General features: G+C 39.9%; 1 long non-coding RNA gene across 1 annotated transcript; it reads left to right on the top strand.

Moving 5' to 3' along the window:
- The first annotated feature begins 14,757 nt into the window (after positions 1-14,757).
- LOC123399704 lies at positions 14,758-15,339 on the top strand. Its single transcript, XR_006610418.1, has 2 exons — positions 14,758-14,990; positions 15,104-15,339. It is a non-coding gene; the product is annotated as an uncharacterized LOC123399704 (long non-coding RNA).
- The last annotated feature ends 1,119 nt before the right edge of the window (positions 15,340-16,458 follow it).

Raw genomic sequence — 16,458 nt, 5'->3', positions numbered from 1 at the left:
GGCAGGTGGCGGCTACCAAGCTTGTGGCTGCCTCGTGCGCTCTCCGGACTGATTTTTATTTCTCTAATTTTCCATAAATTCCAAAACGGAGAAAATTTCCTACTGGAAAAGTTTCGGAGTCCAATTACTTACCGAAACACATACCTCTTCGTTTTCAGGGTCTGAAACAGGCTGATAAACATCCCTTATGTACTCCTGTGGAGTTATGATATTGATGATATTGGTCTCAACATTTATGGGAGTACCAGAGATATAATGCTTGATTCTTTGCCCATTTACCACTCTAGGAAAATTACCTTCCGTGTTATTGATTTTGATGGCACCGGAACGATATACTTCCTCGACAACGTAAGGACCTTCCCATTTAGAGAGAAGCTTGCCTGCGAAGAATCTTAAGCGAGAATTGTATAGAAGGACATAATCACCTACATTGAACTCTCGTTTTTGTATTCTTTTATCGTGCCATCTCTTAACCTTTTCCTTGAACAACTTGGCATTCTCATATGCCTGGGCCCTCCATTCATCTAATGAGCTGATATCAAACAACCGCTTCTCACCGGCAAGTTTGAAATCGAAGTTGAGCTCTTTTATTGCCCAATAAGCTTTGTGTTCTAGCTCAAGAGGTAAATGACAGGCCTTACCGTAAACCATTTTATACGGCGACATGCCCATGGGATTCTTATAAGCAGTCCTATAAGCCCATAGTGCATCGTCAAGTTTGCTAGACCAATTCTTTCGAGATCTATTGACAGTCTTTTGTAAGATCAATTTGATCTCCCTATTACTCAACTCCACTTGACCACTAGACTGAGGATGATAAGGATATGCAACTCTATGGCTGACATCATACTTAGCAAGCATTTTGCGGAAAACACCATGAATGAAGTGTGAACCGCCATCAGTCATCAAATATCTAGGGACTCCAAATCTTGGGAAAATGACTTCTTTAAGCATCTTAATAGAGGTGTGATGATCAGCATTTCTAGTGGGGATAGCTTCTACCCACTTAGTGACGTAATCCACAGCAACTAAGATGTGAGTAGACCCATTGGAACTCGAGAAGGGTCCCATATAATCAAAGCCCCAGACATCAAACGGTTCAATGACAAGTGAATAGTTCATAGGCATTTCCTGACGTTTACTGATGTTCCCTATTCTTTGGCATTCGTCACAAGACAAGACAAACTTATGGGCATCCTTGAAGAGAGTGGGACAATAGAAACCTGATTGCAATACCTTATGAGCAGTTCTATCTCCAGCAAGGTGTCCTACGTAGGCTTCGGAATGACACTTCTGCAGGATCTGTCCCTGTTCATCTCTAATAACACCATCTACTCCTTCCTTATAAAGGTGAGGATCATCCCAAAAATAGTGTCTCAAATCAAAGAAGAACTTCTTCTTTTGTTGGTAGGTGAAACTGGGTGGTATGTATTTGGTTACGATATAGTTTGCGTAATCAGCATACCACGGTGCACTCTGGAAGTGCGGATGATATTCAATTGCTCATCAGGAAAGCTGTCATCAATAGGTCGTGGGTCATCAAGGACATTCTCTAGCCTGGACAAGTTATCTGCTACAGGGTTATCAGCACCCTTTCGGTCAACAACGTGCAAATCAAATTCATGTAGCAGGAGAACCCATCTGATTAGCCTAGGCTTAGCGTCCTTCTTCTCCATAAGGTACTTAATAAAAGCTCCTTTATTAGAGTGAATAGTGACTTTGGAGTCAACTATATGAGATCTGAACTTTTCACATGCAAACACGACTACTAAAAGCTCCTTTTCCGTAGTGGCATAGTTTCTTTGGGCACTGTCTAGATTTTTACTAGCGTAGTGAATAACATTCAACTTCTTGTCAACTCTTTGTCCTAGAATAGCACCAACAGCATAATCACTAGCATCGCACATGATTTCAAAGGGCAAGTTCCAATCAGGTGGTTGAACAATTGGTGCGGTTATCAAGGACTTCTTAAGTATTTCGAAAGCTTCCTCACAATCCTCATCAGAAACAAAAGGAACATCCTTCTGCAAGAGGTTGGTAAGAGGCCTAGAAATCTTAGAGAAGTCTTTAATAAACCTTCTATAGAAACCAGCATGACCTAGGAAACTTCATATACCTATGATATCTGTGGGGCAAGGCATTTTCTCAATTGCATCAACCTTAGCCTTATCAACTTCAATGCCTTTCTCAGAGATTTTGTGTCCTAAGACGATGCCTTCATTAACCATGAAGTGGCACTTCTCCCAGTTCAAGACGAGGTTGGTATCTTTGCATCTCTGTAAGACTCGATCAAGGTTGCTGAGGCAATCGTCAAAGGAAGAACCATAAATGGAGAAATCATCCATGAAAACCTCAACAATCTTTTCAGAAAAGTCATAGAATATAGCCATCATACATCTTTGAAAGGTGGCAGGTGCATTGCATAAGCCAAAAGGCATATGTCTATAAGCAAAGGTACCAAAGGGGCAGGTGAAAGTGGTTTTCTCCTTATTAGATTGAGCAACAGGTATTTGCGAGAAACCTGAATAACCGTCTAGAAAGCAGAAGTGTGTGTGTTTAGATAGCCTTTCTAGCATTTGGTCGATAAACGGCAAAGGATAATGGTCTTTCCTGGTTGCCTTGTTCAGTTTCCAGAAGTCTATCACCATCCTATAGCCAGTAATAATCCTCTGTGTGATTAGTTCATTCTTATCATTAGGAATGACGGTGATACCTCCTTTGTTAGGTACGCAATGTACTAGACTTACCCAATCACTATGAGCAACAGGATAAATGATTCCTGCTTCCAGAAGCTTTAATATTTCTTTTCTCACGACCTCTTTCATCCTCGGATTTAATCTCTGTTGATGATCAACAACTGTCTTAGAATCAGGATCACTTTTAATCTTGTGCTGACATAGAGTGGGACTAATACCCTTAAGATCATCAAGAGTATATCCAATAGCCGCACGGTGCTTCCTCAAAGTTTTTAATAACTTCTTCTCTTCGTGATTCGAGAGGTGAGCACTAATAATAACAGTATATATCTCCTTCTCATCAAGATAGGCATACTTAAGAGTATCTGGTAACTGTTTTAGCTCGAACACAGGATCACCCTTTGGTGGGGGAGGATCCCCAAGCAGTTCAATGCTACTGCAACAAAAGACCTTCCAACGGCGCCAGAAACACGTGCTGACAGGAGACTATTCTTGTCTTGATACTCCTCAGCAATGGCACCAGGAATCCTTCTGCTGCGGCTACGCCTTTAGGGACTTCCTAGGAAAATATGCAAAGGATTTCCCCCGTGGCCTTGGAGCCTTGCGTTGGTGTTCCCTCGAAGCGGAAAGGGTGATGTAGCGCAGCGGTGGTAAGTATTTCCCTCAGTTTTGAGGCCAAGGTATCGATCCAGTGAAGGAGTATCACAAGTACCTGCACAAACACAAAAGCTTGCTCCCAACGCTATGAAGGGGTTGTCAATCCCTTATAGATTGTTTGCCAAGTGAGAACTGAAAGCAACAAAGTAACAAAGCAAAGTAAAAGCAAAAGTGGAAATGATAGGTGTGAATAGACCCGGGGGCTGTAGTGTTCACTACTGGCTTCTCTCATGAAAGCAAGTAGATGGAGGGTGAACAAATTACCGTCGAGCAAGTGATAGAACCGCGCAAAGTCATGACGTCATCTATGGCAATGATTATATCTATAGGCATCACGTCCAAAACAAGTAGACCGATACTTTCTGCATCTACTACTATTACTCCACACGTCGACCGCTGTCCAGCATGCATCTAGTGTATTAAGTCCAAAAGAATAGAGTAACGCCTTAAGCAAGATGACATGATGTAGATGTACAATCTCATATCTACGACAAAGCCCATCTTGCTACCTTTGATGGCAACTACACGATGTGTGCCTTGCTACCCCTACTGTCATTGGGAAAGGTCACCACACGGTATGAACCCAAAACCAAGCACTTCTCCACTGCAAGAATCATAGATCTAGTTGGCCAAAGAAAACCCAAGACTCGGAGAGACTTACAAGGATATCAAATCATGCATATAAGAAATCAGCAAAGACTCAAATATATATCATAGATAATCTGATCACAAATCCACAATTCATCGGATCTCGACAAACACACCGCCAAAGAGGATTACATCTGATAGATCTCCATGAAGATCATGGAGAACTTTGTATTGAAGATCCAAGAGAGAGAAGAAGCCATCTAGCTACTAACTACGGATCCGTAGGTCTGAAGTGAACTACTCACGAGTCATTGGAGGGGCGATGATGTTGATGTAGGAGCCCTCCAACTCCAAAGTCCCCTCCAGCAGGGCACCGGGAAGGGTCTCTAGATGAGATCTCGCGGAAACGGAAGCTTGCGGCGGCGGAAAAGTGTTTTCGTGGATTCCCTGATTTTTTTCTGTATTTTAGGGAATATATAGGCGAAGGAGCTAGGTCAGGGGGGCGCCAGGGAGGCCACAAGCCTGCTAGCCTCCGCCCCTGGTGGCGGCTACACGGCTTGTGGGCCCCGTGTAGCTCTCCTGCCTTGGCTCTCAAGCCCCCTGATCTTCTTCCGTTCGGGAAAAATTTATTTTGGGGATTTTATTCCGTTTGGACTCCGTTCCAAAATCAGATCTGAAAAGAGCCAAAAACACAGAAGAAACAGGAACTGGCACTTGGCACTGAATTAATAAGTTAGTCCCAAAAAAGATATAAAAGGTACATAAAACATCCAAAGATGACAAGATAACAGCATGAAACCATCAAAAATTATAGATACGTTTGAGACGTATCATTCAACAGGCAGATTATTCTTGAGAATAGGATATTGTTCTAAAACAATTTTATCTATCTCATCTCTTTCATCCACATGCATATCATTTTCATGCTCAAGCAGATATTGCTCTAAAGGATCCGTAGGAGGTACGGCAATAGAGGCAAGAGCAATGATTTCATCCCTACCAGACGAATCTTTTTCAGGGGGTTGTCTTCCAAACTTGGATAAGTTAAATTCATGAGACACACCCTCGAAACTAACAGTGAGAGTCTGTTTAATGCAATCAATATGAGCATTGACAGTGTTGAGAAAGGGTCTACCAAATATGATGGGACAAAAGCTATCTTGTGCAGTAGCAAGGACGAGGAAATCAGTAGGGTACTTCGTCCTACCACACAAGACTTCTACATCTCGCACAATTCCCACAGGGCAGATAGTGTCTCTATTAGCTAGCGTAATAGTGACATCAATGGGTTCTAACTCAGCAGGTGCAATCTCATCTTTGATTTCATCGTATAGGGACCGGGGTATTGCACTAACACTAGCACCCATATCACATAAACCATGATAACAGTGATCTCCTATCTTGATAGAAACAACGGGTAGGCCAACTACAGGTCCGTATTTGTCTTTCGCGTGAGGTTTAGCAATTCTAGTGGAGTCCTCATAGAATTTGATAACATGCTCGTCTATGTCTTCGGCTAAGAGATCTTTGATAATAGCAACACTAGGTTCAACTCTAATTTCGTCAGGGGGTGCAAGTGGTCTAATGTAACCCCTACGTATCACAGTTGGAGCTTTAGAATAATCCTTTTTCCTAGCAGGGTAAGGTGGTTTCTCAGCGTAGGCACAAGGAACAATAGGATCACTAAAGGCAATGACTTTCTCTTCAACTAGATTGGGTTTAACTATGTTGACTTCTACAGGAGGATGATACTTAAACCACTTCTCTTTGGGAAGATCAACATGAGCAGCAAAAGATTCACATAGAGAAGCTACTATCTCAGAGTCAAGTCCATACTTAGCGCTAAAATCTCTAGAAGTGTTTGTTTCAACAAAAGATTTAACACAATCAAACTGGAAATTCATACCTGACTCCTTACCTTCTTCAAGCTCCCAATCTTTAGAGTTACGTTTGATTCTTTCCAATAAATTCCACTTGTGGTCAATATCCTTCTTCATAAAAGAACTGGTACAACAAGTGTCAAGCATGGTACGATCATCATGAGAAAGCCGAGCATAAAAGTTTTGAGTGATAATTTCTCTCGAGAGCTCATGATTGGGGCATGAATATAGCATTGATTTAAGCCTCCCCCAAGCTTGAGCTATGCTTTCCCTGTCACGAGGCCAAAAGTTATAAATATAATTCCGATCACGATGTACTAAATGCATAGGATAAAACTTTTGATGAAATTCTAATTTCAACCGATTGTAGTCCCATGATCCAGTATCATCACATATCCTATACCATGTCAACGCCTTATCCTTCAAAGATAAAGGAAAGACTTTCTTCTTTACCTCATCCTCGGGCAAACCTGCAAGCTTAAATAAACCACAAACTTCATCTACATAGATTAGATGCAAGTCTGGATGTGATGATCCATCTCCTGTAAAAGGATTAGCCAGCAGTTTCTCAAGCATACCCGAAGGAATTTCATAAAAGATATTTTCAGTGGATACCTCAGGTTGAGGAGCAACTCCTCGTGCTTCCGTTTGTGGTGAAGATACCCCAAACAAATTCCTCAAAGGAACAGTTTCCATAGTGACAAGTGACAATAAATTTCAGCATAGTATATAAATGTTTCCTTACCAAATTCCACTTACCAAAGGCGCTTCACTCCCCGGCAACGGCGCCAGAAAAGAGTCTTGATGACCCACAGGTATATGGGATCAATCGTACTCCTTTCGATAAGTAAGAGTGTCGAACCCAACGAGGAGCAGAAGGCTCTGATAAACAGTTTTCAGCAAGGTAGTAACTGCAAGCACTGAAAGTAGCGGTAACAAGTGATGGTGTAGTGAGGTGAAACGAAGCAGGTGAAAAGTAACAAGTAACAAGAGTAGCAACGGTGCAGCAAAGTGGCCCAATCCCTTTTGTAGCAAGGGACAAGACTGAACAAAGTCTTATAGGAGGAAAAGCGCTCCCGAGGACACACGGGAATTTCTGTCATGCTAGTTTCATCATGTTCATATGATTCGCGTTCGTTACTTTGATAGTTTGATACGTGGGTGGACCAGCGCTTGGGTACTGCCCTTACTTGGACAAGCATCCCACTTATGATTAACCCCTCTCGCAAGCATCCGCAACTAAGAAAGAAGAATTAATACAACGTCTAACCATAGCATTAAACTAGTGGATCCAAATCAACCCCTTACGAAGCAACACATAGACTGGGGTTTAAGCTTTTGTCACTCTAGCAACCCATCATCTACTTACTACTCCCCAATGCCTTCCTCTAGGCCCAAATATGGTGAAGTGTTATGTAGTCGATGTTCACATAACACCACTAGAGGAAAAGACAACATACAGCATGTCAAAATACCGAACGAATACCAAATTCACATGACTATTATCAGCATGACTTATCCCATGTCCCCAGGAACAAAAGTAACTACTCACAAAGCATAATCATAATCATGATCAGAGGTGTAATGAGTAGCTTCAAGGATCTGAACATAAACTCTTCCACCAAGTAATCCAACTAGCATCAACTACAAAGAGTAATCAACACTACCAGCAACCTTACAAGTACCAATCGGAGTCGCGAGACGAAGATTGGTTACAAGAGATGAACTAGGGTTTGGAGAGGAGATGGTGTTGACGAAGATGTTGATGGAGATGACTCCCCTCCGACGAGAGGAGTGTTGGTGATGACGATGGCGACGATTGCCCCCTTCGGGAGGGAAGTTTCCCCGGCAGGATCGTCCTGCCGGAGCTCTAGATTGGTTCTGCTCAAGTTCCGCCTCGTGGCGGCGGAGAATCCACGAAAAAGCTCCACCCTGATTTTTTTTCCGGACGAAACCCTTCATATAGCAACAGAGGGGGGCCAGTTGGCCACCAGGGCACCCACAAGCCCTGTAGCCGCCGCCAGGGGGGCACGTGGCGGCTACCAGGCTTGTGGGCCCCTGGTAGCTCCCCTCTGGCAATTCTTTCGCCCAGTATTTTTTATATATTTCCAAAAAATTCCACGTTGATTTTCAGGGCATTTGGAGTTACGCAGAATAGAGGACTCAGACTTGTTCCTTTTCCAGTCCAGAATTCCAGTTGCCGGTATTCTCCTTCTTCAAATAAACCTTGCAAAATAAGAGAGAAAAAGCATAAGTATGGTACCACAAAGTATAACAACAGTCCATAAAGCGATAGATATCAACATGAAAGCATGATGCAAAAAGGACGTATCACGCATCTATTACCTTTCGGAGGGTGGTGCCTCCTAGATTGGTTAGGTGTCGCTTGGGAGCCTCCTACTTAGTGTTGTAGAGTTGAACAAAGAAGTTTGTAAGGGCAAGGAGATCGCCTACTTCGTGAAGATCTACCCCGAGCGAGGCTAGTGCTGTGTGGACGTAAGCCATGGTGGAATAGACAAGGCCACTTCTTCCTGGACCCCTTGTGGGTGGAGCCCTTCATGGACTCTCGCAACTGTTACCCTATGTGGGTCGAAGTCTCACATGGACGTACGATAACACCACTTATCGGAACCACGCCAAAAACCAACGTGTCAACCTTTGTGTTTGATCTTCCTTCCCTACCCTCTACGTACATTTGCATATCTTTACTTTCCGCTCGTAGATATGTATGTGTAGGGTGAACTTGACTAGTCATAATTTCTAAAACAGACCACAACTAAAATTGGAAAAATGCTAAGTTTTTAATCTGGTCAAGTAGTCTAATCACCCCCCTCCTCTAGACATACTTCGGACCCTACAACAACAAAAACCAAAAAGGCTTGCTCTAGCACAATGAGCTCTCGCAAAAGATAAATCTTGTCTCAGCCAGCCCCCTAGTGGTAGCCCTATAGGGGAGCATCATTTTTCACTAACAACACGAAAGTTTAAACACTTATTGAATGAATATAAATGTCTTTAAAATATATTTTGAATATTTAAAAATGGATGGTGCATATTTCAAAATAAATGATGTACATTTCCTAATATGTTATGGATATTTTCTCATTAGATATTTTCTAATACAATACAATATGGACAATTTTTGATACACGATGATCATTTTTTAAAACTAGATGGATATTTTTCCTACATTTGCTTTCCATACACGATGACGATTTGAAAATACACAATGAACACATTTTAGAACATGATGAATATTTTTAAAGTAGGCAGAGACCATATTTTAATTCATGATGAATATTTCTCAAGGACATGGTTAGTAGTTTTTTTAATACGCAATGAATATTTTTATGAAAATTTTAAAACTTTTGAATTACATGAAACAAAATTATGATAACCAAAATAAGAGAAAAGTCAACGAAACAATAATATACTTAGTAAAAGGAAAGAAAAAGAAAAACAACAGGAAAATGAAATAAACATAAATAAGAGTAAAAGTTGCATTTATTAAAGGCAAAGAAAAAAGGAGAAAGAAGACAAAAAGAATAATACAAAGAAAAGAAAGAAAAATACATGTAAGCAAACTGATAAGAAATGAAAGAGTGAAAAGGAAAGTAGAATGAAAAAACAAAAACAAGAAAGAAATGTAAAAAAATAAGTGAAGACATGAAAAAGGAGACAAAACAAATACCCAACCTGTTCAAAATAACAAAATAAAATGGACAAAGTAAAACTAAGGGTGAAACCCTACTCGAACCGAAAGACTGCTCGCGGGACACATGGAATCGCTTTGTTTGCTGACACTACTTAGCTGGCAATAGGAGGACTCTTGCAGACATGGAGTTGTTTCTCCCAGGTGCATATGCAACTGGATGAACAGTACGGATCCAAAATTATAGTTAAAAATCTGAATATTTACAACAAACAAGGCCATTTTTAAAGCATTTTGGCTGCCTTTTTTTTACTGGAAGCGTCATGGATATGATCGCTTCAAGAAAATTTACACGTAGGAGAACACTCCATATTGTTTGTCTATATAAAATTCAGATTTTTTTGACTGTTTTGTTTTTTCTCTTCTTCAGAATGCACTGTTCATCCTGGTGCATTTCAATCTGGCAGCAAAGAATGGCACCTGTGAACTCTTGTGATTCTCCTACGTGAAATAGCATCTTTGACTGGAATTTCTCAAAACAATGTTCACCACACAATAATTTTTGACTGGAATCTGAATGTTTGTTGTTGCAGTGTAAAAACAAAATCTTTGTACCATTACAAAAATGTCGTGACATATAAAAAATATTCAAACATTTAAAATGTCACAACATTCAAAAAGTTGTTCAAAACATTTAAAAATCATTAACAACATACAAAATTGTTCTGCATTTGAAAATATGTTCATGACATTTAAAAAAGATGATCATTCGATTTAATATTTTGGTTGTTTAATGTTGAAGAAAAATTGGTCCATTCTAAAAATGTCGATGACAATTTAAAAAATTTGTGATAATTATCAAAAAATAAAAAATAAAAAAATATCCTGACATTTTGAGACAATGTCTTGCATTTTCTTAAAAGATGTTCACTGTGTACTTATTAAATGTTTAATATGTATTTGTAATTTTTTGAACTTTGTATAAAATATATTGAACTTATATATTTAAATTTTTAACCTGTAAGAAAACACTGAAATGTATTTGAAACTAGAAACACAATGTAACAAACTATGGAACTGGACTAAAAAAATAAAAAATAGGGAAATCCATAAAAACCATTTGATAAAAAAAGAAAAATGATTAAAAGAACAGGTCCTAACCTTCCAAAAATCGGTCAGAAGTTCTCAAAATAAGTTTTTTTATTGATAGCTCCCAAAACAAGTGTGCACATAAAGCTTCTCAAAACCAACACCATTGGGCAGCCCATTATGGCAAACGATATAAGCGTACGGTCCATCCATCTCACGGTAAGTGAAATATAACAATGGCGAACCAATAGCCGAAATCACTAATTAGCGAGTGCTCATTTTAAAGATCACTCCAACCCTTAGGTTGTGACAAGTGGCGCACTGCATACGTGTCACTTGTCGTAACCTGGGAGTATTTCCTTTTTTCGTAGATTCGTTTTTTCAAAACATTTTATCTCTTAAACTGTGAGTTCAAATCTGAACCGTTTTCATCATTGGATTTCTCGCATCGAGATCTTCAAAACTAGATCCCATGTTGATAGGTTTTGAAGAACTTTTCTTTTCACGAAAAAAGCGGACTAAAAAATCATGCCTCCTGAGATAGAAAAAAACAAAGAACACCTTTTTCGCATTTTCCCCCTTTTCGAGAGGCACAACCGTGCGGATCATGAAGGCAAAATTGTGCCTCTCACGGAAGTAAAATCGTGCATCTCTCGAAAAAAAACACTTTTCCCTTTCTGAAAGGCACGGGCGTGCCTGTCACGAAGGCAAAACCGTGCCTCTCACAGAAGCAAAACGGTGCCTCTTGTACAAAAAAACAGAAAACGTGTTTTTCCCTTTTAGAGAGGCACGGCCGTGCCTCTTGCAAAAAAAAAACAGAAAACATGTTTTTTTCTGAGAGGCACGACCGTGCCTCTAGCCAAAAAAAACAGAAAACACGGTTTTTTTCGTTTCCGAGAGGCCCGCGGAGGCAAAACATGCCTCTCGCGAAAGCAAAACTGTGCCTCTCATGAAAAAAAACAAAAAACGTGTTTTTACCCAAAAGAAAATTGATTTTTTTTGTCAAAAATTAAGAACGACCGGTGAAAAACTGAAACACCAAAAGAAACAATCTAAAAAGACAGAAAATGCGTGCGAAAAAAAAAAGAAATTCTGAAGAAGTGCTCAGAGCGTGACACATGGCGGCGACCGAAAATAAGGCAACGTGCGGGAAGTGCTCTCTGGGAGTCTCCGGAAAGAGCGCTCGCTAACTAGTGACTCCCACCAATCACTCCATGCATACAGATGCCCATAATTCTGAGACATGGGCCGGATTTCTCTAGCAAGGCATGGAGGCCCAAACAAGGGATGGCCCAAAGCATAGTAGGACATGTGATATGATGGGCCGACCTAGCACGATTAATTCGATGTACCGGGAAGGTTTAATTTGAGAAAGTGGGCACTGTTATAAGTCGCCAGTTGTGAGCAATACGTGAAGCATCGTTGAAGCGCACGGCCCATCATCATAGCGCTGGCATTTGCGGAGGCACGAAGGCTGCTCAGCGTACTTGTCGATTGCCTCCGCAAATGTGTTTTCTAGAGTTTCGGCACATGTGAGACTGATTCAAAATTAGCTAGTTCAACATGACACTGCTGTATGATCTAAAAAAAGAGTGACACAAAACTACTCTCTCTGTACCTAAACGATTGTACTCTAGTTGAAAAGAACTACTAGTATAATTCTTCCACTTTATAATTATTTACGTAAAGAGGCAGTAGTATGCAGCACCACAACGGTCAATAGCATGAACGATGTACCCGTTACGCTTCAGCTGATGTTTGCTTCAATTCAGTAGTACAGTGCATGGTTTTGAGGTACAAAGAAGAACAATGCATGCAGGCGCACAACAAGTTGAGCTATCACTATCGGATGTACTCCATCCGTTCCTAAATACAAGTCTTTCTAGAGATTTCACTAATAAAATACATACGGATGTATATATATATACATACTTTAGAGTGTACATTCCTTTATTTTGTTCCGTATATAGACCACTAGTGAAATCTTTTAAAAGACTTATATTCAGGAACGGAGGGAGTATGATAGACCGATGAACATCCGAGTATTAATAAGTTTATAAAAGAGCAACGCTTGCTATCCACCTCCGCTAATCGCGCTGGCCTTCAGTGGTCTTCTGGAGAAAGGTGCGATCTATCTTCACTCTCAAAAAAAAAATATTTAATTCATCTGCACAAATGTGCTTGTTTGATCCACTAAAAAGTGGAAATATACTTGTACACGGAAAAAGAAACACAAGCCTCCACAAATACCAGAAAACTGTCCATGCGCCTCTGCATGCTGTGCGTTTGCACATGTCCCACAGTTTTGGGCCTCTTTTGCTATGCTCGTCTCTCTTTCGGGCCTTTATCTATTATTTGTACAGAAATGCATTCATCATAGCAAACACTATATTCCATTAAAAAGCAACCACTGTATTACGTAAAATTATACTGTTTACCTATCGCCTTGACAAACACTATATTTAATAATTACATATCTATCGGTTGTCCCAGAGGGATGAACAATTATATTAATTTGTGATTTCATCCTTTGTGTTCATGTGCATTCGTTCATCGATCAATTTGCTAGTTTATTAAGTTTTCACTCATTGAAAAGACATTTCATATTTTAAAATAAAAAATATACAATTTTAGGCCCGCCAAATTCATGTAGACGGCCTTTTGGCCACATTTGCTATACATGTCTCTTTTTCAGGCTTCTATTTGCTACTTGCAGAGAAATATATCGTGTTTTGGACCTCTAGTAGATCTGATCGCTACGTTTCGGCCCCTTCGCTGGAGCCTTCCGTGTGCCTCCCAATCCTGCCGAGTTCTCGTACGAGCCGATGTCTCTGTTTTCACTCAATCGACGACTTCACCACTCCTTGTAGGCGAGCGCAAGGAGGTTAGTATGATATCCTAACTTAGTAAGAATGATAAACTACTTATGTCAATAAAGAATTTCTTTTTTTTGCATAAGCCGATCTGCAAGGATGCTCAAAGGTAAACTTGCTTGGCTTGAAGCAATTTGAGAATGGTTGGCCAATAAGAAAGTCGATCCCGGGCGCACAAGTAGACGTAACGGCTAACTTAGAGCTTGAAGCATAAAGTAGGCGGGAAAAACAAGTCTTAGTTTGTGGGGTCAGTCTATATTCCTCTAGACGTAACGGCTAGAAACCGATGGCTGTGGTCAAGGCGTTATAACCAGACACAGCGACCACACAACCAACAAAGATTGTTACACCTAGAGTCCTTATACTATAAGAATTATTGTGTATAATTAGAGCTTATAATAGTACAATCAAGATGCTATGATCTATAATATGTACAGACTCATGCATTGCTATAAACTTAGCAAGCGAATGGTGCAAACGTATATGGTGAAGAGCTGAAACCATCTGTGTGCATGTAAAGCTTTACATGACCGAAATATGTACACTGTACGCGATATCATCTATCCTAACATAGATCAATTTCACAGAGAGCGATGTTTTGGTGCCCGGGCTCAGATGAGCCCGGGCATGAATAGTACCACGATTTTAAATAGAAAAATGGTTCAAAAAGTTCCAAATCTTTTTGTGCTGCAAGATTCTTCTGTGCGCGAACTCTGTTTAAAATTTTGTGAAGTTTGTACATTTGAGGAGCTTGTGGTAAAAAAGACAAATTTCGGATTTCTGAGAAACTACTGAAAATCACACTGTTCACGTCTGATTTTGTCTTTTTTGCCAGGAGCTCTTCGAATGTTCAAAGTTTTCAGAAATTTGTACGGAGTTCACGCACAAAAGCATCTTGCACCACAAAATAAATTGGAATTTTTGAACCTTTTTCTATTTTAAGTGAAGGTGTTGTTCACCGGGTTCATTTGAGCTTGGGCTCCAGCTTGAATTATCGAATTTCCCATAACTACTATAAAGTAACAGTGTGTTAAAGAGAGGACAAAAGTGCACAAACAGGACATTAATTCAGCTAAATAACATATAATATACTAGTTTTTTTATAATGTTGTCACATTAATACCATTGCATGACATATATAAATACAAGGTCATTGCCTAATTTTTAATTATGACTCTATAAAGACTGGCATTATCATGTCAATAAATATGAAACACATGGCATTAAATAAAAGAGCGTACAACATTTATGTAGAATCATTAAGATATGAAAGCAATATAGATATCATTGTAGGAGAAGTACTTGCATGAATGCGGATTCATTATATAAGATATCATTGTGCTTCCCTATAAATAGTAGCAAACGAGGAGTTTGTTGGTACCTAGCACACAAGAACAAAAGAAGGAAAGAGGAATAGAATAGAAGTAATATCTTCTTCTCATGGGACTTGCCAAGAGCAGTACAACGCGACCAACAATCATGTACACCCTGGCTATTTCTTTCCTGGTTCTTGCTATAATGTGTTCTACCTTGCCATCGTGCCATCCCCGCAATGGTGTGTACCACATCTCCCTATTTTGTTACACATCTTCCTTATGTTTTCAGTTCATTGAACCAATCAAACATATGCTTCTTGTTTGATATGTGTGTACATGTTGTATTTTGTAGAGGTGAAGTGCAAACCTTTAGATCCATGTGATGACGCTGGATGCAAAACTATATGTGCGGATACGGGCCTGCCTTTTGCCAGTCCTTTTTGTAAGGAGACCCATCCTCCACTGTGTTGCTGCATAGGATAGAAACATAAGTTGATTGTTCCTTTTGCTCGAACTATCCAATCCTGAATAATTTATTCATGTTATGCATGCGGGCCAATCTAAATAAAGATGTTCGTTTCCTTCCAACCAAATTGTTGTGTGTTTGACACCCTGAGATTGGTGCAAAATTAAAGAGCTTTGTTATAATTGTTAATGGTTTGCATATGTGTATGCACAACAGTACATGTGGCAATTATGAATGATTAAAGGCCACAATTATACAGCAAATACTAGAAGAATATAGCAATTCATTCTTTGCAAGAGTATCATCATATCATGTTAGTAATAGAAATAAGAAACAATCCCTTATTTAACACTATCTTAAATTTCGTTTCCTTATTTGACACTGGAAAACTTTTCCTTCCCCATCTAACAACGATTTTAAATTTTATGCATTTTATGACACTCTGGTCCATTTTAAGCCTAAATAACACATGAAAAGACAATTTTGCCCTTCACATGGTATGTTTGTGTGTGGAATAGTAGCACACATAACATCAGTACCGGGCAATAGACAATAGCACACATGCAACAGTAACACACACACACACACACACATAGCAGCACACACGCACACACACACACATGCAGCAGTACACACATGCGCAACAGCTAGCACATGTAGCAGCCAACAGTACACATACTCACACACGCAGCAGTACACACATACGCAACAACTAGCACATGTAGCAGCCAGCACTACACATACTCACACACGCAGCAGCCAATAGTACACACACTCACACACATTGCAGCACATGCAGCAGTAGCACACACGCACGCGCGTAGTAGAACATGTATCAACACACATGCACATACGCAGCTGCACACATGCAATCATTCAGAAGCACACACGCAACATAGTAGCACATGTGTGCACACAAACAAACACGCAACAGCACGCACGCACGCGTGCACACAAACATACCATATAAGAGGCAAAAGGGTCTTTTTAGGTGTCATTAGGCTTAAAATGGACAAAATTATTAGAAAAGGCATAAAATTTAGACTCATTGTTAGATAGGGAAGAAATAATTTGGCAATGTCAATTAGGGCATATAACTTAAGCACGATGTTCAATAAGGAATTCTCTCTAGAAATAATGTATAATTTATGTATATAGCATGTGAAATGAAGCAAATCTAGACCAAGATAGTTCTGAAGGAAAAAAATGATATACTGCACACCCGGATTCAAGTCTTAGAT

This window comes from Hordeum vulgare, chromosome 5H (assembly GCF_904849725.1).
Source record: "Hordeum vulgare subsp. vulgare chromosome 5H, MorexV3_pseudomolecules_assembly, whole genome shotgun sequence".
Classification (NCBI taxonomy): Eukaryota; Viridiplantae; Streptophyta; class Magnoliopsida; order Poales; family Poaceae; genus Hordeum; species Hordeum vulgare.
The sequence above is the reverse complement of the archived record's forward strand: the minus strand, read 5'-3'. Positions and strand labels throughout refer to the sequence as shown.